The sequence below is a fragment of the Onychostoma macrolepis genome, chromosome 09, assembly GCF_012432095.1.
Source record: "Onychostoma macrolepis isolate SWU-2019 chromosome 09, ASM1243209v1, whole genome shotgun sequence".
Taxonomy (NCBI): domain Eukaryota; kingdom Metazoa; phylum Chordata; class Actinopteri; order Cypriniformes; family Cyprinidae; genus Onychostoma; species Onychostoma macrolepis.
The window spans coordinates 32,783,291-32,798,904 of NC_081163.1; the positions used below are offsets into that span (position 1 = coordinate 32,783,291).

The 15,614-nt window shown below is 38.7% G+C and overlaps 1 long non-coding RNA gene across 1 annotated transcript; it reads right to left on the minus strand.

Moving 5' to 3' along the window:
- Nucleotides 1–1,980: 1,980 nt before the first annotated feature.
- On the minus strand, nt 1,981–5,717 carry LOC131547369 (uncharacterized). The gene is made up of 3 exons (XR_009272916.1): nt 5,646–5,717; nt 3,062–3,099; nt 1,981–2,363 (listed from the first exon to the last, which is right to left on the minus strand). It is a non-coding gene; the product is annotated as an uncharacterized LOC131547369 (long non-coding RNA).
- Between the last annotated feature and the right edge of the window lie 9,897 nt (nt 5,718–15,614).

A 15,614-nucleotide genomic window follows, 5' to 3' on the forward strand; every position in this document is an offset into this window, starting at 1 on the left:
TTTAAAATTATATCTATATTCTGCGGACTATATTGCCTCAACTATTTCTGACTCTGAGTTCTTAGGAAATGGGGATAAAACTGGTTGCATTGTGTTTGTGTATGTTTTTTCTCCTTCCTTTGCTCTTTTTTTTTTTTCAAAGTTGTGTTGCAATTCAGAGTTCATTGGACCAGAGGCTGTGCAGCTATCAGAAAGGAAGGGCTACGAGAGGCCAGTCCAGCCGCTGATTATACTGCTTGCTCGCTCGTGCTCTCTCACTCATTCTTGCCCTCTTCCCTTTATTCTACAGGTTATACATTTACAGACAGCCTGTCAATAAATGTTCAAGCTGTTTGATTATGTGAACTTGTAGAGGTGATGTAAACCTGGCCATTGAAAGAAATATTGCACAGAGACTGAAAATGGGTCGAGATTCAGCAGTGTGTTCTTATCCATTTTCTCCATTGAGAAAAGTACACTGAAGTACTTTTTCATATTTGTGATATTTAGATATCAATAGCTGTACTTTTCTGGTTAAATCCTGTCAAAAAATATGAAGACAAAGACTTTTTGATGATATTTAGGTGGGTGGTTTAGTAGATAGTTTGTAGAGATTCAGATTATAATTTGTAACCCTTTTTTATAAATGATTTGAATCATACATTATAATGCAGATTCTTAAAGGAGTAGTTCACCCAAAAAAATATTTCCTCACTCTTATGACATCCAAGATGTAGATGTTTTTTTTTTCTTCAGTAGAACAGTAAAGACAATTTTAGCTGAACCCATGGTCCTTGGTGATTCATAATATGCAAGTCAATGGGTGCCGTCACTTTGAAAGTCAAAAAAGCTGGTACAGGAAACACAAAATTAATACCAGTGGCTTTTGAGGATATATTAAGGTCTTATGAAGCGAAATGATCTGGCTGTGCAAGAAAATGAACATTATTTAAAACATCTGTAATCCATAGCCTTAGGCAAACAGTCAAGCTTTCTGTCACATGACATATGCGAGGTAACAAAATCACATGTGAACTGGTGCCATTGTTTTTTTACAACAGAGAAGAGGGGACATGTGCAGAAGGTGACATCATCAAACACTGTAATGCAAATCAATGCAAATTTGCATCACATTGTATTTGATGCAAATCTAACTCGACTAAATCAAATGAAAATTGTCACTGTATACTTTTACATTTTCTCAAGCAAAGGAAATTTAAATGTCTACTGAACGCATATAATCTCACAGTTCTTGACATAGACAAATTACAAAGTAAATGTTATTTGGCCACATGCTTGAGCAAACTAATCAAAGTTAATCGATTTGTTAATCAAACACTAAATGACGACACCCATTGACTATAGTATTATGAATGACCAGTGGCCATGGGATCAGCTTAAAATCATCTGTAGTGTTTAGTGAAGAAACAAACTCATCTACATCTTGGATGGCATGAAGGTGAATAAATTAACAGCAAATTTTTATTAACTATTCCATGATAAAGTTACCAGTTGATAGACACATAAAACCACATAATTTACTCGCCAAAGCCATTTTATACTGACATTTGACTCTTACTTGACAGATATCTCATGCAATTCCAGCCATTAGTTTGGTTAGTGTGATGTGAGAAACTCATTGGATTGTTAGAGATGGGTTAATACGCCTCTTGCCAGCAGCACACCAGCAGCCACAGCTGGGTTGGATCGAGGCTGTTCCTTTCCAATACAGCTGTGCACTGAACTGACCAGGGCGCCCATCGCATTTGCCCTTTGAAAACCACAGTGGGGACCAAATCTCTCTCTCTCTGTCTGTCCTGCATGCCCACTCGACTAACATACAGTTTCTCTGCCAGTCTAGTGCGGCCTTGCATCTCCTCTCTAAAAATACTATTAGCAGCAAAATACAAGGATTATATAAAAGCATGAGTATAAATGTATAAATATAAAGTGCATAATGAATGTATTGATATTTGCCGTTTCAGAGTTGCAGTTTCCTCAGGGAGTGGCGAACCAGAGCAGCCGGGACACTCTTTAAAGTGGTGCGCTGGGATGTGGGAATGTGCACTTTTGGGCCGGAGTGCTGAGCGATGCAAGTGATTCTGGCTCTCGCTCATATAACATCACTGATCAGTTTCACTCAGGCTATACCATTAATTTCCAGAACTTTCCACATGCATTCATAGACTCAGATATTACTGTGTTGAGGATTAGTTCACCCAAGTTTATCCTTTTGAGTATCAGGTTATTTCTGTTTATCTCTTCTCTCAGCCTTTTCCCCTTTTGTTCAATCTCTTGTTCAATCTTCTCGTCATGTTCTCTTATAATACATTTTCCTCTTCTTTACTCTTCTCTAAAGTATATTTTGTCCAGGAAGGGTGTTTCTGTGAAGATAAAAGACATGTTGACTGAAACGTAGGAGACAATAACATTAGTCATTATTATAACTTCTGATTAAATGGCAATTCCGGTAAGTTCTGTTGTTCTTACAGATGTATTAAAACTAGCGTGATTAAACCCCCCGCCGTTGACGTTTGAAATCTGCGAAGATCACAGAGCGATGTTTTGGTTTCAGTGCATCTGTACGCTGCTTACTGATTGCACTTGCCTGTTTTAAATCACTACTGATGACAAATTGTGGCTGAGGTGGGACTGTTAGCACACGCTAGCACAAGAGTACCAATGAGTTCCAGCGGCTGCATGGGAGTTGCCATTATTACTTCCTTCAGATTTTAATCTTTTTGTGAACATGAAGTTTGTTCAATGAGTCTCCTCCACTTTCCTTCCTATTCTGAATTTGACTTTCAATTGTGAGTTTGCAGAGAACACCTCCACCCATATCTATATGTGGAAATAAAAGTTTGATCATTTATAGATATCCAAAAATGGTGGATTTTCCCACTCCTTTTAGCCGGATAGAACAATTAATATTAGCTCTTATTAATATTAGCTCTTTAATATTTTTTTAAATTACAGTCCAGGAAATGTCTTCTTTATTACTACTATGATTTTTTTCTCGCATCTATTTAAAGGGATATATGGATACAAAAAGAAAAGAAAATGCTATTACTATTTTACTCACCCTCGTGGCATTATAAAATTTGTTTGACCTTCTTTCCTCTGTGAAACACACAAAAAAGAAATTGTTAAAAATATTCCATACAAAGAAAGTCAGTGTGGGCCAGTTTTTTTTTTTTTTTTTTTTTTTGGATACCATTAATATTCATTTTATTGAGAAAAACTGTCAAAATACTGTTAATTTTTTAACATTTGATTTAACATTTACATTTTTTAACAAGTCTCTTATGCTCACCAAGGCTGAATTTATTTCAATCAAAAATACAACCCAAATTCCGGAAATGTTGGGACGTTTTTTAAATTTGAATAAAATGAAAACTAAAAGAATTTCAACTCACATGAGCCAATATTTTATTCACAATAGAATATAGAGAACATACATTTTTAAATGGAGAAATTTTACACTTTTATCCACTAAATGAGCTCATTTCAAATTTGATGCCTGCTACAGGTCTCAAAAAAGTTGGCACGGGGGCAACAGAGGGCTGAAAAATCAAGACATTTTGAAAAGATTCAGCTGGGAGAACATCTAGCAACTAATTAAGTTAATTGACATCAGTTCTGTAACATGATTAGCTATAAAAGGAATGTCTTAGAGAGGCAGAGTCTCTCAGAAGTAAAGATGGGCAGAGGCTCTCCAATCTGTGAAAAGTGCGTAAAAAGATCGTGGAATACTTTAAAAACACCGTTATTCAATGTCAAATTGCAAAGGCTTTGCAAATCTCATCATCTACAGTGCATAACATCATCAAAAGATTCAGAGAAACTGGAGAAATCTCTGTGTGTAAGGGGCAAAGCCGAAGACTTTTGTTGGATGTCCGTGGTCTTCAGCCCTCAGACGACACTGCATCACTCATCGGCATGATTCTGTCATTGACATTACTAAATGGGCCCAGGAATACTTCCAGAAACCACTGTCGGTAAACACAATCCGCCGTGCCATCTGCAGATGCCAACTAAAGCTCTATCATGCAAAAAGGAAGCCATATGTGAACATGGTCCAGAAGCGCCATCGTGTCCTGTGGGCCAAGGCTCATTTAAAATGGACTGTTTCAAAGTGGAAAAGTGTTCAATGGAGCAGACGAGTCCAAATTTGACATTCTTGTTGGAAATCACGGATGCCGTGTCCTCCGGGCTAAAGAGGAGGGAGACCTTCCAGCATGTTATCAGCGTTCAGTTCAAAAACCAGCATCTCTGATGGTATGGGGTGCATAAGTGCATACGGTATGGGCATGTTTTGGAAGGCACTATGAATGCTGAAAGGTATATAAAGGTTTTAGAGCAACATATGCTCCCCTCCAGACAACATGTATTTCAGCAGGACAATGCAAAACCACATACTGCAGCTATTACAACAGCATGGCTTCGTAGTAGAAGAGTCCAGGTGCTGAATTGGCCTGCCTGCAGTCCAGATCTTTCACCTATAGAGAACATTTGACGCATCATTAAATGAAAAATACATCAAAGACGACAACAAACTCTTCAGCAGTTGGAAACCTATATCAGGCAAGAATGGGACCAAATTCCAACACCAAAACTCCAGAAACTCATAACCTCGATGCCCAGACGTCTTCAAACTGTTTTGAAAAGAAGAAGAGATGCTACACCATGGTAAACATGCCCCCGTCCCAAATATTTTGAGACCTGTAGCAGGCATCAAATTTGAATTGAGCTCATTTTGTGCATAAAATTGTCAAATTTCTCAGTTTAAACATTTGTTATGTTATCTATGTTCCATTGCGAATAAAATATTGGCTCATGCGATTTGAAAGTCTTTTAGTTTTCATTTTATTCAAATTTAAAAAACGTCCCAACATTTCCGTAATTCGGGTTGTACAATTAAAGCAGGAATATTATGAAATATTATTACAATGTAAAATAATGATTGTCTTTTTAGATATATTTAAATATATAATATATATTCCCGATATGGCAAAGCTGAATTTTCAGCAGTCAATACTCCAGTCTTCAGTGTCATATGATCCTTCAGAAATCTTTATAATACGCTGATTTGCAGACATATTAAAGTATTATTATCAATGTTGAAAAAAGTTGCCATGCTTAATATTTTTGTGGAAACTGTGATACATTTGTGATACAGCTTTGTAATTTTATAAATGTCTGTACTGTTACTTTTGAGCAAATAAATGAATGGAAGTGTATTGGTAGAAAGAAAGTCAGTTCAAATATACATATGACACAATTTACAGCATGGTGTTGCTAACCAATTATTTCTAAACAAAATAATTACAAAATAACAATAAATCATATAGTGTGACCAGAGTAAATATTAGCTCTCCGTCCCTTACTTCCCTTTCAATCCTTTCCTCAGACGAATGCACTATGGGAAAATTTACTGTAAGGCACTGGATATATACACAAACCATGAGGACAGAAAATGTGTCATGAATCAGATTGTGGTCTTTCTTGGAAAACCCTGAATGATATAAGCTCTCTCTGAGAGTAACAGTCAGTCTGCTTTAAGGTGTATGTGTGTACACTGATGTGTGAGTGTGCATTCATCGCAGTGTGGTATTTTTGTCCATTATAGCCCTAAGTGAGCATGTCTGTGGTGAGACGGTGTTTACCTACGGTCAGATTAGCTATACTGCAGGCCTGTGGGTCTCCCTCTGTATATAGGTGAGACAGGGAATGTGAGGGGACCTGAAGACAGACAGGGAAGAGGTTAAAATTAGCAAAAAAAGGACCACTATGTTGCAGTGCCGATCATAAACAGCATTTAACAGTCCAGGCCGAGATGAGGCCATGATAATGAACTGATTCATCGTCACAGCATGTGCTAATGGCTTACTAAAGAGGGGAACTGAGACAGAGTTGTGGAATGAAAGTCTTTTAGGGAATAATGAAAGGATGTTGTAGTAATCCCCTCGTGTCCACTAAATCATTAAACTGAGGAAATAACCAGGTACATTTAACCACAAACTGACTATATCCTGTAGCAGTAGGCTGAGGGCCATTGCTAATGGGATGAAAGGTGGGAATGATTCTCGGGGCCCACAGATCCAAGGAGACCCACAGTATTTCCAGTAGGATTGATGTAGGATCCAGTATAATAATTCATTTGAAGCCACATTAAAAGAATGAAGGCGAGAAGTTTATGTGGTGAGCGAGTCATACTGTCAGGAAAGAAACAAAAATCTGTTCACCAAAGACAAGAAAGGAGGGAGAATGAAAACATAAGCAGTGTAGAAAAACAACACAAAACCAAATTACTTTTTAAGAAAATTTAGTTTATCAGACAAGTCATATTAACAGTAACAAACAAGAAAGTTCACAACAAGGTCAGGGAAAAAATGGCTGAGTTTACCACTTCTTTAGATCATTTAATTCTCACACAGTTATACAAATTCATTTAATTTCCAATGATCATATGAACACATCAGTATAATATAATTTAGCTAAAATAGTTCTATCATGATGGTAATGACAATGTAAATATGCTACACTGCTGAATTGCTGCACTGTAAAAAAAAATAAAATGTAAAAAATTTTAAAAATTATTTGACCTAACTCAAAAACATACGGCAACCTATCACAATCAACTTTTTAAGTTAACTCAACTAGCAACCGACAACTTAAAAACTTTAGTTCATCTAATGAATAAAAGTCAATCTATTGAGTGTTAAAAGATCTGTTAAGAGCAACCAAAATTTTTTTAGCATTTAACAGTGCTAATCTTTAACAATCCACTTTCTTATAGATTTATGTTTTTCAAAGCCTTCTACATAATATGGGTAGTATTTGCCTCTTAAAACTAAAGACAAACATTTATGCTAATAGACAAATGTATTAAATAAGTTGTAATGAGATGCACATATACAGTACCTCAGCACACGATTCTCAACCACGGTGAGGATCAACAAATTTCAAATCAGTAAGAATATAAACTCTGATCCACATGACAGCTAACTGACAGCGTCAACAGCAGCAGCAGCATAAATTAAGCCAGTAAAATTTAAAACATTGATAATATTTTAATAATAATGAACATAAAATGTTTGCAAGCTGCAATGCATGCTGGGAACTTGTGCAGTATTGTTCAATGTAAAATCGTTTGTTCAGATGACTCAATTTGAAAAGTTGGGAGAACATTTGTATATGTTGTGAACAAATACTGGAGTATCTAAGCAAGGTAAACAAAACAACTTTTGCTAGCGACATGTTTAGAGTAGTTTTATTCAGTTCACACAAAAAATTAAACTGACTTCTACTAAAAATTCAGGCTACTTTTTTTACATTGGTTAGTAGAACTTTTCGAAAGTCTGATTTTTTACAGTGTGCTGCTGTTGGTTATTGCTGTAGTTGTAGATTATTGCAGCTGCTGCTGCTGCAAGCGAGTACAGAAACTTGCTACTGCCAATACATACACAGATACGGTGCTGTGAGTATTTCATTGCTGCTGCACAAATAGCATATAATAACCTGTAGCAGATCTATACAGGTGGAGCTGGGGATGGTGGAGAGTTTTAGAGGAACTCTGAAAGTGTGCTGCTAACAGCTCTGCTGAATGCTAACCAGCCATTTAAATGTAAAGCAGCAAGCTCATTGGCTGCATATGCAACATGAACTAATCAGCTTGTGCCAAGTCATTTAACACGGTGAATATCATCGGTTTACATTAACGACCCATCAGCCTGCGCCATCTAGAGTTTCATGACAGAACTTGGCATTTATACAAATGGAAATCAATCTGTCAAAAAAACATGGTTACTACACTTTTACTATAGTAAAACCATGGTTAATTTTTATACTGTAATACATAAATTCTTTATGTATTAAAATTATTTTATAATCATCATGTATCACTATTTACTGTACTGCTCTGCTGGTTGGTATTCTTTTTAAATTATACTAAAATCAACTAATCATTAATAGGCAATAAAGGTAATAAATACTTTATTGGTTTAGTGATTTAGTAAAGTCCATTGTTAGTTCAATAAGACAAGGTATAACTTAAACAGAGATCTATGAGCCCAATCTAATAACCGCCATCAGTGTAATTGCAGACAGGCACAGGTAAACATTTGAACAAATCAGCTTTCTAAATGCTCTGACTCAGACAAGTACAGACTGTTTCCTGGTATGACCTGGATCATCATTCTCATAGGATATGTAGCTGTTCACATTCGTCATAATTGTAACTAAATAGGCCAGAGGCTTAATCTTCATGCACCTTGGGGAACCACAAAAAGACACTCACCAGCCTGTCTGAGAACGCCAGCTTTCTCTTTGTCTCTACAGAAACTCTTAGGTGGCGAACAGGAGGAATGAACTAAGGTTGAGGATGCATCTGTTTGGAGAGGAGGTTCTTTGAGTTTAGCATGGACTTTTGTAGACCCCATGCCAGTGCGTTGCTCTTTAGGTTGCACATAGCTGGTTAAATCAGACTGTGAGGCCGGAGGTGAAATCGATGCACTATGGTGTTTTACTCTGTCTTCTGATTGAGCTTTGTCCAAGCGAAACTTTAGCGAAAGAGAGGTAGAGCGAAGCTTCACTCCAAATGCATTTGTAGCCTCTCTCTCTTTTCCCACAGTCACATCTTCCATCACATCCTCAACTGCCTCTTCTGCCACCTCCACCTCCTGTACTCCTTCTTCAGTAGCCTCTACTCCAATCTCCTGCTTCTCGTTGTCCTGACTCTCCTCCACATCCGGGGCCCAAGGACGGCTCTTTGCTAGATCAGTGAACTTTGTTGGTAACACTGCTTGTGCCAAGTCGTTTAACGCTGTGAATATCATCAGTCTGCATTGACGACTCATCAACCTGTGCAATCTAGAGCTTCATGACAGAACTTGGCATTTACAGTGCCGTTTAAGTTTGGGATCAGTAAGATTTTTAATGTTTAAAGTTTCTTAGGCTCATCAAGGCTGCATTTATTGGGTCAAAAATACAGAAAAAAAATGTAATTTTGTGAAATATTGTTGCAAATTAAAATAACAGTTTTCTATTTCAATATACTTTCAGTATTATTTATTCCTGTCCTGTGAAGCAAAGCTGAATTTTCAGCATCATTACACCAGTCTTCAGTGTCACATGATCCTTCAGAAATCATTCTAATATGCTGATTTATTATCAATGTCGGAACAGTTGTGCTGCTTAATATTTTTGGGACCTGTGATACCTTTTCAGGATTCTTTGATAAATAAAAATTTAAAAAGAACAGTGTTTTGTCAAAATATAAATTTTGTGATACAATATACACTACTATTCAAAAGTTTGGGGTTGGTAAATTTTTTTTTCTTTTCTTTTTTTTTTTTAAAGAAATTAATACTTTTATTCAGCAAGTATGTGTTAATTGGATAAAGTGATAGTAAAGACTTATATTGTTAGAAAGATTTCTATTTTGAATAAACAATGTTCTTTTTAACTTCATCAAAGAATCAAAAACTTACACTCTCCCGTCTGACCAATATTTTAAATCAAGTATTAGGACAAATATGACAAAAATCACAAAATCATATCTTACACCAATTACATATTGCATCCTTAAAATCAACACGTTATTTCTCTCAAAATTTGGAAAACGGAATAAAACAGTAAGGAGGTGTTAGATAGAATAAGAATAAAGTATGAGAGAACTTCAATGAGAGAAATCTTGATAAATGTATAATTTTGTAATATTGGTATAATCGGAAAATTACTCAAGCAAAATTTAAACTTGGGTCATCCTTATACAAGCGCCACGTGTCAGAACATGTGCGCCGTCCACCAGACCACATCTCCGTCTGAGCTTGTATTAAAAAAGGTGAGGGGCCTAGAGAAATATACAGTCAGGAGGCCCAGACTCCTTATAGCTACAGTCCCAGATAGGCTACATCTACGGCACTGATGGTTTCCTTCCAGGCCTGGGCCGTGGATTGACAGACAGAGATACAAACAGACAGAAAGAGAGAAAGACTACTGTGGGACAGATGAGAGTAGGATGCTATTCCTCCCTTCATCCATGTCAGCCTGCTGCTACTGAAGCGTAGTGTGTGCACTTGCGCACACTTTCCGCTAGCTTGTCCCCAGCTCCAAGCAGGCACCCTCTAATTAGGGCTGTGGGCAGGCCTGCAGTCTTTGAAGCTTGCAGCAGCACCACAGCAGCTCGCCACAGCCGGGGTGACAGCGGCATCCCACAGAAGATCACGAGACAAACCCGTACAACATGGACACGCAGGATCTGTTCGGTCTTTTCTTCACTATTCGCCTCTTGCATTATTGCGCAATATGCTCTCTCTCACCTTTCTATCCTTCCTCTGTTTCTCTCCATCGCTTACTGTTGTTCTTTCATTTTTTTCCTTCTATACCTGGTAGTACCACATTTCAGAACAAGAATACATTAATGGATCCATAAGATCAGTCCAGCCTTAGGCTGCTCGAATGATCACTTTAAAGTGCAAAAACACTTGCAACGGCAAGTGTGAGTACAATTAAACAAGCTTGACAGCTTCTGACATAATTTCCCACTCACTGGGACTCATCTGTACTCTTGCCTTTTACCTCGGTCTTGCCTCTCAGTAAAAATTGAGGCCTAAAATCCAGCCTTTTTTGCTTGTGGGCTCTATGTCAATACTGGGCACTGAATGTTGATGTTTACCTTCATTTTAGCTGTTTAATCATATTGTCACAGCCTATTTAAAGGAAACAGGCTGTTAGCCAGTACACAGCTGGCAAGGGCAGCAGCGGTATAGTAAAATATAAATATAATAAGAACGTTTTTGAGCTGGTGAATCCATTCTGAGCAGTGAAACATCACCACAGTGACCACAGCTGTGGCATGCGTGCAGGAAAAAAGCAGCCCAGGCCTCTGAAGCCTGAGAGAAGAACCCAGTAGAACCAATAAACAGGCAGAAATGTGCAGCATGTGCCCTACTTCACTTTAAACGCTGCCATTAGCATGGATACCTCCACAGCTATTGGTTACGCAAAACAACACTGGACATCATCATCATAATAGTGAGCGCTACGATTAACGTTAACAGTATCCCTGGGAAAACACAAACAGCTTTGACGTCTTTTGGTTTCTTTTAGGATAGGCCACAATCAGAGCGACTGGTGTATGAATGAGCAAATCCTTTGATCGACTTTAAAACATGCTGCATCAGTTAAATAACATAAATTCCTTAATCCCTAACACAAAAGAAAGTTATTCTAGAAACAGAAATGCTGAAACTCACCTTTCATCTCATCATCTTATATATTTAGCCAGGAGTAAAGGTCACCACAGCCATGGAGGTGAGTGTGGTTTCAGCTCATCCGTGGAAAAGAAAAAAAAAAAAAAGGCGGTTTCAGGTCGGTTATGAAGGTAAAGAGAAGCATAGAGGGGGGAGGTCCCACAGGCTGCTATTGATGCATTGAGTTATTCAGGGCTCTTGACTTTAGGCCTCAATTACAGCCATTTGGCAGGAGCACTAACGTGTGGAGACGCGGCTGTGGCGAGTCCGGTCCACACTGCCCGACCCTGTGCTTGTCCCCTGGGCAGTGCTTTGTTTTTTTAGCAGGCGGCTAGCTCAGGCTGCTTTTAGCCTCTGCTTTTATACATCTCTGGTATTATTTTTTCCCTGCTTGCTCCAGCTGTGACTGCCCCAACCACTCCTCGTGCTCCACTGCATGTGGAGGAATGGAGTAATCGGACATTGACACTGCACAGCTCTCTGCATGCATGAATGAATTCAGTGACATCTTCTGTCTCTGCTCCAATCAAAACAGAGGCCTTCAGAGACTTCAGAAGTGAGGTTGGGATTCAGGTGCCCTTAGATGAAGTTGTGTCCCAAATGATGTACTACACATTGTGCACAAATGTCATGTAGTAAAATAATTTTAGCAGATTAGTGTCTCAAATGGAGCACTTCTGCAATGAATGCACTGCTAGCAAGCGCACTACTGTACTTATACAGTGTGGCGCAGAACAGTGTAAAAGTTTGCAAAATGGGACACCTTTCACTCTGAGAAAAAATGCAAAAATTAAAGCTTGTCATTGAGTGAGTACTCTGAAAGGGATTGCTTTGTATCTTATTTAACCTTAAAAGGTTCATGGTAGTATCATAAGGGTACTCTAATGGCTCATTTCCACCGAGCATTACGTGTCAGTACAGTAAAGTACAGTATGATTTGGGACAGTATACCCTGATCAAGGTTTGCATTTCCACCGCCAGCAGTACCCTAAATTGATAGGCTTAGTATATGTTGGAAAGTAGTGATCAATGTCATTCTCAAACAAAGAAGAAAGCGCGACATTGTCTATGTGAAAATATGAAATTATAAAATGCACTGTTATTTTTTTGTTTTTGCACACTTGGATGTAAACAAGCCTAACATGCATGAGCAGCATGGCAGAACAAGAGATTCTCCTTGTGCTGTCATCGATTCTCTGTCAACCAATCAACGTTCTGCAGTGAATCCAGCTCCACCCTTCAGGTACCAAACTACTGTGCTAGGTACCCCAATGGAAGGGTACCAAAAAAGTGGTATAGTTCGCTACACTGAAAAAAAAAAAAAAAATGATTCATTGAATTTACTAAACAATTTTAAGGTAAGTGGTTGCAATCAATTTATTTTAGCTACATTTAAATAAACAAATTTAGCTGACTAACTTTCAGCATTTTTTTTTTATTTAAATGTAGCTAAAATAAATTGTTTGCAACCACTTACCTTTTTTTCAGTGTATTTTGGTACCATTCACAACTTCTGACAATGGAAACAGACATAATTGCATACCGTACTGTGCTGAACCAAACCGGAACCGTACCACTTGGTGGAAATGAGTCATTGGGAATTAATATGCACCGTTTATGGTAGAATTGTCCAATTCTGCTCCTGGAGGGCCAAAATCCTGCAGATTATAGATCAAACCTGCCCCAACACACTTGCCTGTAAGTTTCTAGCATGCCTGAAGACTTTGATTAATTGGTTCAGGCATGTTTAATTAGGATTGGACCTAAGCTCTGTATGATAGTGGCCTTCCAGGAGCAGGATTGGACAACCCTGTTTTAGGGGTAGGTTTTATCCCTTAAAAAAAGGAAAATTTTTGGATTTTTCTAAGAATTTTTAGAAAGTTTAATTGTGAAAATGCCTTCGGCTTGCACCGAAAAGAGAATTAGTGGAGTATGGAGGCTGTTAAGACCCTACAAGTTTTATCATCCAGTTTGAGGGCGCTGCCCCTCTTTCCCCTGAGGTTGTTAGGGACAGCAGGAAGCGGTGAGGGAAAAAAAGCTGCTATTACCTTGAGGGGAGTGAAAGAGCAGCTCACAGAACACCGAATCCCACCACAATCCACAAGAACGCCATTCCGAAGACGAAAACAACTAAAAACAGAGTTGTTTACCAGTTAATAGCGGAGAAACACCAAGTTGCCCATGCTCTTTCTCTCTCTCTTTCTCCTCCTCCCCCTCGGCACTCAAGCTCCCTGTCCCTCCTGCACACCCTTTGTTGGTTAGTTCCGTGGGTAGCCCTGGTGCCCATGTGAGAACCCAGCAGACCCAGTTCACTCACCCCACTGACAGCAGATGAAAGGCTCCCTGGCTGGCATTATTTGAAAGGCACCCATCTCCCTCTGTTTTGGCCCGGGTGTCCTCTTATTTCACAGGGCAAATTAATAACTCTGCTACATCAATGGACTCTCGCTAAAAGAGCCTGGGTTAGCGTCTGAACCACTGCCATCGCCCGGTTGACGGGGAACAGCCGCTGCTGTGTTGCCTTTAAGGACGTGGGCTCTTTTCTTGAGGGCAGAAGGGATTTCTGACTGGATCTGACCACTTCTGAGGCATTGTCAACAGCCAAGTTCAATAGCCAGGCCTGCAAGGAGCCATGTCTTTATTTACGTCCATCAAAGGGAAGAGGACATGCTCAGTGGGATCCACACGCTCTGTAATTGTGTCTCTGTGATCTCCAGAGTCAAGATGCAAAAACTTGAAAACAAGTTCATCCACTGCATTCCATTTCTGCATGCTGGGATTGCTCAAATGTACCTGGTTCCCATGAGGACTTGGGTACCTGTAGATAAAATCATCTATCTGTGGAAGGTGAGCTAGTAGAAGGAAGTCACCAGTAAGTTTAGGGGAGAGTTTTTCCAAAAGTTCTTCAAGACTCCAGTGACTGTAACTCATGAAGTGCTTATTTCATATTAAGAATGTATTTAGATTAATGATCCAGATACAGTGCAGCATGGCGGCTCAGTGGGTAGCACTGTCACCACACAGCCTGGTCTTTCTGTGGGGAGTTTGCATGTTCTCCCTGTGTTGGCATGGATTTCCTCTGGATTCTCCACAATCTAAAGAGATGCAAGTGAATTGGAGAGCCAAAAAAGCCAATCGATGTGAGTGAATGTGTGTGTTAGCCCTCTGATGGACTGGCCTGCGGGTTCCCTGTGATCCTACATGGGACAAGCGGTTTGGAGAATGGATGGATGGGTCCAGTTAAGCTAGAAAACGTTAGAGTTCAATATAAATAGCCATTAAAAGAGTTTTAAACAACTAACAGGGAAGGAATAATAATTTAATGATTGATTAGAGGAACAATGGGCCATAATGGTAAGTTTCACAGTTTCACACTGACCTGCACCAAATGGTCAAAGTGAAAGTGAGTTTGATTGGAAGAGTGACAGTAGTGTTTTCCTCATCCACTCAATTACTCTTTTACTCCTTGTTCCAAATGAGGACATACCAACCCCCAAACCTAAAATACTTTGATATTTGCAGACATAAATAATAAAAAAATAAATCAACACCAAACACCACGTCTGTTAAATTTGCTTTTGAAATGGGCACAAAACCACTAGCCCCTTTCCGGCAAATATTTGCCGAGCTAATTTGGAAGACTTGGGTCTGTTTCCGTTCCCTCATTTAAAGAGAAAGTGAACAGACTTCGAGTGTCGTGAATATATCTGTTCTTAAGGTGCTGACCACTGGCTACCTCCACACAGTCATGACTTGTGTAAGTGGAGCGTCTTCTCTCAGTGCTGTAGAATAGAGCTGCTCCTGTGTAACAGTCTTCCAAGCTATACGCTCCCATCTTTACCAGCTTCATCTTCAATTAGAACAGTGAGCCCCTCATGCAGATCCCACCACTGCCCATTACCTCAGCACAGGCCAGCACACACTGGAGCTCTGTCCTTTAATATCTGATACAAATAAGATCCATTGAGCAACTGATGTGAATGGAACCTGGAGCCAGGAGGCTGTAATATACAAACCAACATTTTTTTCAGCTCATCTGAATTTTCACAATGCTTTTCTTGTCCATAAGCTGTAATAATATATCACAAATATTGAGAGTTATTCCATTTAATTAAAAAAAAAAATGTCACCAATGACACCAAAATGGCTTCTATTTGTTACACCATACTGGATTTGATCTGGCTGGGCAAACAAGTGTTTTCAAATATTAATATTTAAAAACCAAATTGCTTTACTCTTTTTATTTTTATTTATTTATTTATTTTTTTGTAGAAAGCATTGCCAAATTACTTTTGCAAACAACATCCCCATTTCTTTCTTCTTTAAAAAAAAAAAAAAGGTCAGCATTTTCTCTTATTTCTATTCACCACTTCACTTTAA